This window comes from Rhincodon typus, unplaced genomic scaffold (genome assembly GCF_021869965.1).
Source record: "Rhincodon typus isolate 14 unplaced genomic scaffold, sRhiTyp1.1 hic_rhity00001891, whole genome shotgun sequence".
NCBI classification, from domain to species: domain Eukaryota; kingdom Metazoa; phylum Chordata; class Chondrichthyes; order Orectolobiformes; family Rhincodontidae; genus Rhincodon; species Rhincodon typus.
Window position 1 is genome coordinate 13,841 of NW_025967529.1, and position 9,907 is coordinate 23,747.

Here is a 9,907-nt window from a genome sequence, read left to right on the forward strand (position 1 = left end):
CTTGATTTTCATAGATCCTTGAGAGAGTCAGCCAATCTCTGCAGTTTTCATTTTAACCGCTGGATACCTGTCCAGTAAACAAAGGTGAATTCATCCTTCTAGTACCTATTAATCAGCACTTTTGAATTAATACCCCTTTTGGGATTCAGATTAACAATGAAAAAAACTGCAAGTTTACACAAATGGTCCAAATCTGCTCCCAAATATTATTTCTTTTGCCTTAATTTTATTTCCATTTTAATGAAAGCTTTAAGATTCTCATCATCAACATATTTATCAATATCCTCGAGAGCTTTTTGATCTCCGTTCTGGTAGTACTGTGTCATTTCCTCTGCGTACGAAATCCATACACAGTTATGGCATCCTTTCATACAGCACCAGGTAGGGGGGATTGGTGGAAAGTTGTCACTTTCCTGACTGCAACCATCATCCTTATTACTTTGTTCTTTATTTTGAAGATGAAGTTGGTTGTTTTCTGTGTTCTCTTTGCAGTTCAGGTTCCTGGAGAGCGCAAAAAACCTTTTGTACAAGGTAATAGTCTGGTTATAGTATAATATCTGCAAAACCCTGAACAGTCCAGGCAAATGCGATGAAAGAGGAAAGCCTGATGTCCATATAAATCCATTGGAAGAGAATTGTGATAGTCCAGGAGCTCCCTGAAGATTAAAATGAAGAAAGCTTATTTCTTTTACCAACGCCTATAATAACTCAATCATAAAATGATAGGGAATGGAAATGTCAGGATGTGAACAAAAATACTTTGCCAAATAAGTACAAAAAGTTTCCGTCCCAAAATGCATTGTGGCTAAACTATCCATGCTAGGACAAAGCCAATTGCAACCCTAAATCCTGCAGATCAGCTTGCCTCCAATCCCTAGTGTTGACAGGCCTCAAACAGAAGATAATAGTATCCCTACGGATGGTCACAGTGCTCCTAGGCTAAGAGGAACTGAAACAAATATTATTCAGGGTTCCTGTTCCTGATCACCATCTACAATGCCCTGTTAGAAAGCATGGGAATGAGTTTGGTTGAGGAGAGAATCAGACTGGGCTATGTTATCTTACCAGTCCAGAAACCAGATGACAGTGTCTGTGCTTGAATGTTTTATTTCAGTCCAGTATTAGAAGCTGCCAATTAAGGTTCTGGGGTTTGGGAGAAGGCCGATTTTAATAAGACAAAACAGGATCTGGCCAAAGTGGACTGGGTGCATACACTTGCAGGAAAATCCACATCAGAGCTGGGTACACTCAAAAGGGGAATAGTGGAAGTGCAGGGACAAGATGTTCCCACAAAGGTGAAAGACAAGACCAACAAGTGTAGAGTATCCTGGACATCAGGGAATGTACAGGATTGGATAAGTGAAAAAAATGGAAGCTTATGATAGATACCAAAGGCTCAAAACAGCAGATGCCCTAGAGGACTATTGAGTATAGTGCAAGGGTTAGCTTAAAACAGAAAGTAGGAGAGCAAAGTGGGGGCATGTAAAAACACTGGTGTGTAACATTCAGGAAAATTCAAAGGCATGGTGACTCAGTGGTTAGCATTGTTGACTCACACTGCCAAGGACTCAGGTTCAATTCTAGCCTCAGGTGACTGTGTGGAGTTTGCACTTTCTTCCCGTGTCTGCGTGGGTTTCCTCCCACAGTCCAAAGATGTGCAGGTTAGGTGGATTGGCCATGCTAAATTGCCTGTAGTGACCAGGGATGTGCAGGCTAGATGGATTAGCCATGGAAAATGTGAGGTTACAGGGATGGTTGGAGGGCTAGATCTGTGTGGGATGCTCTTTGGAGAGTCGGTGTGGACTTGATGGGCTGAATGGCCTCTTTCTGCACTGTAGGGATTCTATGATTCATTTTATAAATCCGTTGAGTGAAAGAGTAGGGCCTATTAGGGACCAAAGTGGCAATATTTATGTGGAGCCAGAAGTTTTTAAATTTGTACTTTGCATCAGTATTCATATAAGAAGCACAATGTAAGTCTAGAAATCAGGGAAGGGATTGTGATATACTTGAACAAATTAGCATTGAAAGGGAGGAGTTACTAGCGATTTTAGCAAGTTTGAAATAAATCTCCAAGCCCAGATGAGACGAGGCCAAGAATGCAGTGGGAGGCCAGGGAGGAAATTGTGGGAGCTCTGACATTAATTTTCAAATCCTGTCTGGCCCCAGGAGGGGAGCCAGAGGACGGGAGGACTATTATTCAATAAGGGAGGTAGGGATAAACCCTTTCCTGGATTGCCACCTTGCTGCGGTGGAGATGTTTAAATGGTTCATTGATCTCAAGAGTGATATCGTCTGGAATTCTCAACTGTTGGCAGAGCTGCCCATGATGGTCAGTTAAGAGAGGAGGAATCAGACCAAACACAATCCAGAACAATTCTTCAATGGACATGCAGGCGGAAAGTATTAGTGTGATTGAGAATCTCCATACTGCTGCAGTCTTCAGTCTTCGAGGTTTGCTTGCCACTGGAATTGGATCTACCTTCTGTCAAGGACTGTGAGTCTGCTGATGTGCAACATCGTTCCCACATTAAAAGATGTCTTGCACAAGATGTGACGAATTGAAGAATGGAAAAGCCAAAGAGTAGACAGGATTCCAGCAGAGATTTTCAAACTTGGAGGAGCAGAGCTTACCTGTCATCTCCATCAACAGTTCCTGAAAATCTGGGACAAAGAAGAAATCTCACGGATGATGTCATCGTGAGCATCTTCAAAAAAAAAAGAGACAATGTGCACTGTGGGAACTACTGAAGAATCTCCTTATTCTCCATCGCTGGGAAGATTGTTGCCTGAATCCTTGCCAGGTGCCTTTTCCAGTCTCTGAGGAAATCCTTCCTGAAAGCCAGTGTGGCTTCCAACCAAACCAAGGAACATGATTTTCACTGCTTGTCAACTCCAAGAGAAATGCCAGGAATAGCATCAACCACTCTACATGGCCTTTATTGACATGACCAAGGCTTTTCACTCAGTCAGTCAGGAAATTCTATGCAAGACTCTGTCAAAGGCAGATTATCCAGTGAAATTCATCAACGTCCTCCATTTCCTACACAACAAGATGTCAACGATGGTCCTCACTGATGATAATATGAAAGAATACTCTGAAGTCAACACAGGGATCAAGCGGGGATATATCATCACTCCACCCTTTTCTATACCTTCATCGGCACCATTCTTCATCTTGTCAAGAACAAGCTTCCCAGTGGTGTGGATATTGTCTACAGAATGGGTGGAAGACCTTTCAACCTCAAACATTTGAAATGCAAGAAGAAAACAACATTGACCTCACTTGTGGAACTTCTGCATGCAGATGACAATGTCATGTCTGCTCTCTCAGAAGAGAATCTCCAAGCCTCACTTCGAGATGGTAAGATCTGCCGATGCTGGAGTCAGAGATAACACAGTGTGGAGCTGGAGGAACACAGCAGGCCAGGCAGCATCAGAGGAGCAGGAAAGCTGACGTTTCAGGTCGGGACCCTTCTATAGAAAATGCTTGGCACCAGGCACATTGTGGGGGAAGTCCTGGGTAGGGTTGAGGACTTGGGGGTGGAAGAGGTCTGCGTTTTGTGGCAGGTACCAGTAAATTTGACGTACTTACAGTTTTTAATGTCTAATAGGGTTGAGTAAAATTGTAGGTTGGGGTTGTGGATCTTGTCAAGAATAAAAAACAGAAGAGGTCCTTTGCAGGTCTAGGACAAGAGGCTGTGAGCTGGGGTAGGCTTGATTGAAGGGCCAGAAAATACCGGCGCATTGCTGAGAGCGTGTGCTTGAGGAGTCGCAGAGAAAAACGTTTTTGGAGGATGTGAATGTTCTGTATGTAGCAGTCGTCACGGTTGGGGCCAAGTTGGGAAGGCCTGAATGTAGACTGGAGTCCATTGGGATAATCCAGTGCCTTTCTCGGTACCTGCCTACGGAAATGTAGCTGTAGTACCTGGTTTGCTTCAGTATGTGGTGGAGCAGTTTCAGGGCCGAAGAGATTACCAGAGGGTTGCAGTAGGAGAGATATCCATTGAGGTCTTTCCGGAGGAAGGAGGATCACTTCTTCAAGGTAGACATCCCTAAAAGAGGCTTCGCAGTGGAGTTATAATTCACTCAGAAATAGTAAGAACTGCCGATTGCTGGAGCCAGAGATAACACAGTGTGGAGCTGGAGGAACACAGCAGACCACGCAGCATCAGAGGAGCAGGAAAGCTGATGTTTCAGGTCAGGACACTTCTTCAGAAGTAGTGGTCAACTCCTACATTAAGATCAACAGAGAAATTCTGCCGAATGTGAACATTTCCCTTACATGGGAAGCTACTTCTCATCGAAAGATGACATCGATGCGGAAATTCAACTTCTCATTCAATCTGTAAGCACTGCCTTTGGACAGCTAAGCGTTAAGAGTCTTCGACCATGACATCTGTGCTAATACCAAGATCTTTGTGTATAAGGCAGTTATACACTCCTGTGTGGCTTCAAAGCTAGGACTATGTACGGATGCCACCTCAAAAAGTGCTGTCATTGTTGTTTTAAATGGATTCTCCTCATCAGCTGTGAGGACAGGTTTACTAACATCAGCTTCCTTAAAGCAGTCAATAACACCAGTATTGAAGCCATGATCATCCAAAACCAAATCCATTGGGCTGGTTATGTTCTTAGAATGCCTGGTTTCTGACAACCAAAACGAATCTTCTTCGCTGAGCTGAAGGCAGGCACTCGAACGAAAGGGGGACAAAGACTCCCTGAAGGCTTCCCTCAAGAAATGCAACACAGATATCAACGCATGGAAGACCCTCGTTCAAAAGAAGCTGATTTGAAGGAAATTCCTGTATGAAGAGACATAAATCTTTGAGAACACCCGTCAGCAAGAGGAAGTATGGAAAAGGAACTGAAGAAAGAAGTCCACAGAACCGATGACACGAAATTTCCCAGGTGGACAATCATACTTGATAGCAAGTGACTGCCAATGATGACAAGGGATAAACCTGCACACTACAGCCCATGGAGTCGAACATCCGTGGTAGGGAAACTATTGGAAAAATTCTGAGGGACAAAATCAATCCCTGCTTGGAGAGAAAAAGGATCGTTCAGGAATAGTCAGCATGTCTTTGTAAAGGGCAAGATCACGTCTAACAAATTGAATTGAATTTTGACAGAAGGTGACTAGGTGTGTAGATGAGGGTAGGATGTCGTCTACATGAACTTCAGTAAGGCTTTTGAAAATGTCTCACATGGCAGACTGTTAAACAGCTAGGAGCCCATGGGATCTACAGCATTTTACCAAATTGGATCCAAAACTCACTTCGTGGGAGGACATAGAGGGTGGTGGTCAAAGGATGTTTTTCTTACTGGAGACGTGTGGTGTAACAAAGGGTTCCTGGGTCCCTCGCCGTTTGTTGTGCACATTAATGATCTAGATAACAATGTAGGAGGTATAACCAGTAAGTTGGCAGATGACAGGAAAATCAGTGCTGTGGTAAATAGTGAGGAGGAAAGCCTTAATTTCAGGGTGATATAGATGGTCTGGTTATTAACTGTGGCAAATGGAATTTAATCCAGAAAAGTATGAGATGATGCATTTTGGGAGGACTAACAGAATTAGAAAGTAGAACGTTAGGAAGTACAGAGGTTGACAGGGACCTTGGTGTGCATGTCCATGGATCTTTGTTGGCAGCAGAACAGGTAGATAAAGTGGTTAAGACGACATTGGGATACGTCTTTATTAGTGAAGGCACAGATTAGAAGAGCAAGGAGGTTATGGTGGAGCTGTATACAATGTTAGTTATAGCACAGTTACAGTACTGTGTGCAATTCCATTTACCTCACTGTAGGAAGGATGCTGTTGCACTAGTCACAGTGTTGCTGCAGTGATTCTGCTATAGAGACACTACATAGCTGGGGTTGTTTTCCTTTGAGCAGAGAAGGCGGATGGGATCTGACTGAGCTGTACAAAATTGTGAAGGAAACTTCTCCCCTTAGTGGAAGGGTCAACAACCAGTGGTTACAGTTTTAACGTAAGGAGCAAGAGGGTTAGAGGGGATTTGAGGAAAACATTTTTGACTCGATTGTGGTCATTTGGAACTCACTGCCTAATGGTGGTAGTGGCGGGAACCCTCAAGTCATTAAGAACTATTTAGATGAGCACTGGCAACACCATAATATACAAAACTATGGGCCAAGTGCAGGAAAATGGAAGGAGAATGTGACCAGCACAGACATGATGGGCCAAAGTGTTTCTTTCTGTGCTAATAAAAACTCTCTGATCTATCTGCATGCCTCTGTGTTTAAGAATTGTCAAATGTCATCTTGAGGCCTTTGCACGAAGCTGTGTCAGTTGTCTGTCTGATCAACCAGCAGTGTTCAAGTCAAGGTGGACTATTTTACAGCGTGTCCTATCTTTCAATGCCTCCTCATCTTTTTGCCCTGCAGATAGCTCCATCAAACTTCCACTGGGAAAAGATTATGAACTAAATTACTATTGCTTTGGATTCAAATAGGAAATTGGTTAAATCAAAAATTAAACCACATCATTTCAGAGGATTTTTTTTGACCCAGATCCCTTTCTATTGTTAAGAATAATTAGTTAAAGTGATTATGGGGAGGTGATGATGTTGTAACATAGCAGTTCTCAGGGTGCGAATGGAGTCTATACACAAGGCGATTTGTGCACAAGTCAGAACAATGTAGGATAATGCAAAGCAGCTGTTATTTTGTACAGGAAATGTTCATATGTTGTGTCTTTTAAATTACACCGCTTTATGGGATCATGTTCATAAGAAGGAGTATTCGTAAACCGGGGACCTCCTGTATTTCCACTGGACTAGTATTCCAGAGACTCAGAGGGTTCAAATTCCATAATTTAAAGTTTGAATTTGAAATACATATCTGGAATTAAAAGTCTAATGATGACCATTGTCATAAAAACTCATCTGGTTCATTAATGTCCTTTAGGGGAGGAAATCTGCCATCCCTACCAGGTCTGGCCTACATGTGACTCTAGTGCAACAATGTGGTTGCATTTTAGCTGCCTGCTGAACTACCCAATCACCCCATGAAGATACATCAAACCACAGAGCACCAAGAAAAGAAATGAAGCCAGACGGATACCTTGCACCACTTCAGCACTGGAAATAACAATAAAACAGCCCTGTCAACTCTGCAAAGTTCTCCTTACTAACATCTAGGAGAAAGAGCCAAAATTGAGAAGGCTGTCTCACGGACTAGTCATATCCATGTAATTGTACTCACACACTATGTCTCAAACAACACTTCATTATCCCGGGGTATGTCCTGACCCACCTCCAAGACAATTCCAACAGTGATGACAGCACAGGGTTCTACAGTTCAGAGAGTTACCCGGAGAGTCCACAACATCAACTCTGGACCCCATGTCATTTCATGGCCAGGTCAAATGGGGAGGCGATGGCCTAGTGGTATTATCGCTGGACTGTTAATCCAGAGACCCAGATAATGTTCTGGGGACGTGGGTTCGAATCCCACCATAGCAGATGGTGGAATTTTGAATTCAATAAATAGCTGGAATTAAGAGTCTAATGATGATCATGAATCCATTGTTGATTGTTAGGAGAAAAACGCATCTGGTTCACTAATGCCCTTTAGGGAAGGAAACTGCCATCCTTACCTGATCTGGCCTACATGTGACTCCAGACCCACAGCAATGTGGTAGACTCTTAACTGCCCTCTGCACATTTAGGGATGGGCAATAAATGCTGCATAGCCAGCGACGCCCGCATCCCGTGAATGAATAAAGAAAAAAAAAATAGGCAAGAAAACATAGGTTTATGGTGAAGAAACCAACAAGAGAGAAAAAAGACATACTTGACCTCACCCTCGCCAATCCACCTGGCATTTGACAGTATTGAAAGGAGTGAACACTGCAGTCATTGTGGAGAAGTCCTGTTTTCACATTGAGGATGCCCTCAATTGTATTGTCACTACCACCAAGCTGAGTGGGATAGTTTTAAACAGACCTGTCAAGTGTATTCATGATGCATGGGAGGTCATCAATAGCCGCAGAATTGAATTCCAACAGAATCTGCAACCACTGGCTTGGCATATTCTCATTCAACCATTACCATCAAGTCATGACAAAGCAGCCTTCTTGATTGGCACTCCACGCATAACATATATGTCCTTCACCACCAATGCTCAGTAGCAGCAACGTATGCCATTTACAATATGCACTGCAGAAATTTTACAAAACTCCTTAGACAATACCTTCCAAAACCACATCGCTACCACCTATGAGGATTAAGGAGAGCAGATGCATGAAATTCCAGCAATGGGAAGTTCCCCTCCAAGTCACACACCATCCAGACTCGGAACTATAATCATTGAACCTTTAGTGTTGCTGGGGCAAAATTCTGAAACTTCTACCCTAACAGCATTCTGAATCAACCTTCATCAAATGGACTGCAGCAGTTCAAGAAAGCAGCTCACCACCACTTTCTTGAAGGCATTTAAGAATAGGCAAGCAATGTTGGCCTAATCAGTAAAACTCACACCCATGAATAAATTTAAAACAAAAGCTTGACTGTGTCTCTCAATTACCCGGCTATATTGCTAGCATCAAGTCATGAGAACCAGAAAGTCCCAGTTTGAACAGATTATTTTAGTAACTGCAGACTAGAGGTTGGGGGAGGTGAAGGTCAAGACAGTTAGGGATCCCAATTAGTATTGGATGAGGATAGTAGAGTAGTTGTTACACTTCACACGATCAATAGCATCGATTACAAAGGGGCATCTGACACCTGTAGAACCACAGTGCAGATTAAAAAAAGGTGAGAATTTGTCAAAGGAAAGATACTTAATGATCTTTTACAAGATTGTAAAAAATTAATCCTGTTGAATGACCAACATAGTGCCTGGCAACACAAGATATGAAACAGGATGCAGCACTATGCAATAACCTTCACAGCTGAGTGATATGGTGAGCATAGGATTGTTACTTTTCATTTACATTGGCTTGGATAAACAATACTATCAGGAAACAAGAGTCAGCTCCTTTCCAATCTATTTATTGGTCACCCTAAATGTTTATCAGCTTTTAAATTCTATTATGAAACATCAATCTTTTAAATAAAAATGATGGAAGCCAAATTAAACTCATTTTTTGCACACATTTTTTAAACTGGGTGAATAGATGATCTTCGAGCCCACCTCACAATTCAATGAGTCAGCATAACAATGTGCACTTGTAAGGTGCCTAGACAAACATATATTGATCCTGAGTCAAAGGAAGAGCTTTGGGGATGGGTGACAAAAGCCTTGGTCAAATAAGCAGGTCAGCCTTAAGGAATAAAAAAAAGTGCAAAGTTTAAGAGAATTCTGAAATTAGCATACATACAGCTCAAGGCAAGGTCATCATCATCGGGGAATGACAGTGAGATTCTAAAGAGGAACACAGAGTTCTTGGTGAGCTTAGGAATTTAGAGATAAAGACAGGGATGAGGCCATGGAAGGATCTGAACACAAGAGAAAAAAAATGTTAAAATCCAAGGCTTGATGGACCAGGAATCAATGCAGATGAGAGCACACAGGAGTGAGCAGGACATATACAAGTAACAACATGAACAATTCCCTCTTACGTAGCACCTTCAAAGTGGTCTGAAGTCTCAAGGTGTTTCGGAGGAGCATTCTCAAATAAAATGTGATTCTGAGTCATATAAAATGATTAGCATGTTTACAGTATAGAAGAAGGTGATTCACTTATTTGTGTCAGTACTATGTGTGATGATGTTGTCACTTTAAAAAAATTATTTTGTCCTGGGTTTTCTTGAGGAGAGGTTGTAAAGGCTATGGTAAATAAGTGGCTACTGGAGATGGATCAAGTCAATAACTTAGAAGATCTTTAGGTTCTTCTTTTAAAAAGTTGTAACAATGGAAGGGGAGTGGCCAGTTCTCACAG

The 9,907-nt window shown here is 42.3% G+C and overlaps 1 long non-coding RNA gene across 1 annotated transcript; it reads right to left on the minus strand.

The window, feature by feature from the left end:
* Positions 1-206: 206 nt before the first annotated feature.
* On the minus strand, positions 207-9,526 carry LOC125481369. The gene is made up of 2 exons (XR_007261310.1): positions 9,347-9,526; positions 207-656 (listed from the first exon to the last, which is right to left on the minus strand). It is a non-coding gene; the product is annotated as an uncharacterized LOC125481369 (long non-coding RNA).
* Positions 9,527-9,907: the final 381 nt, after the last annotated feature.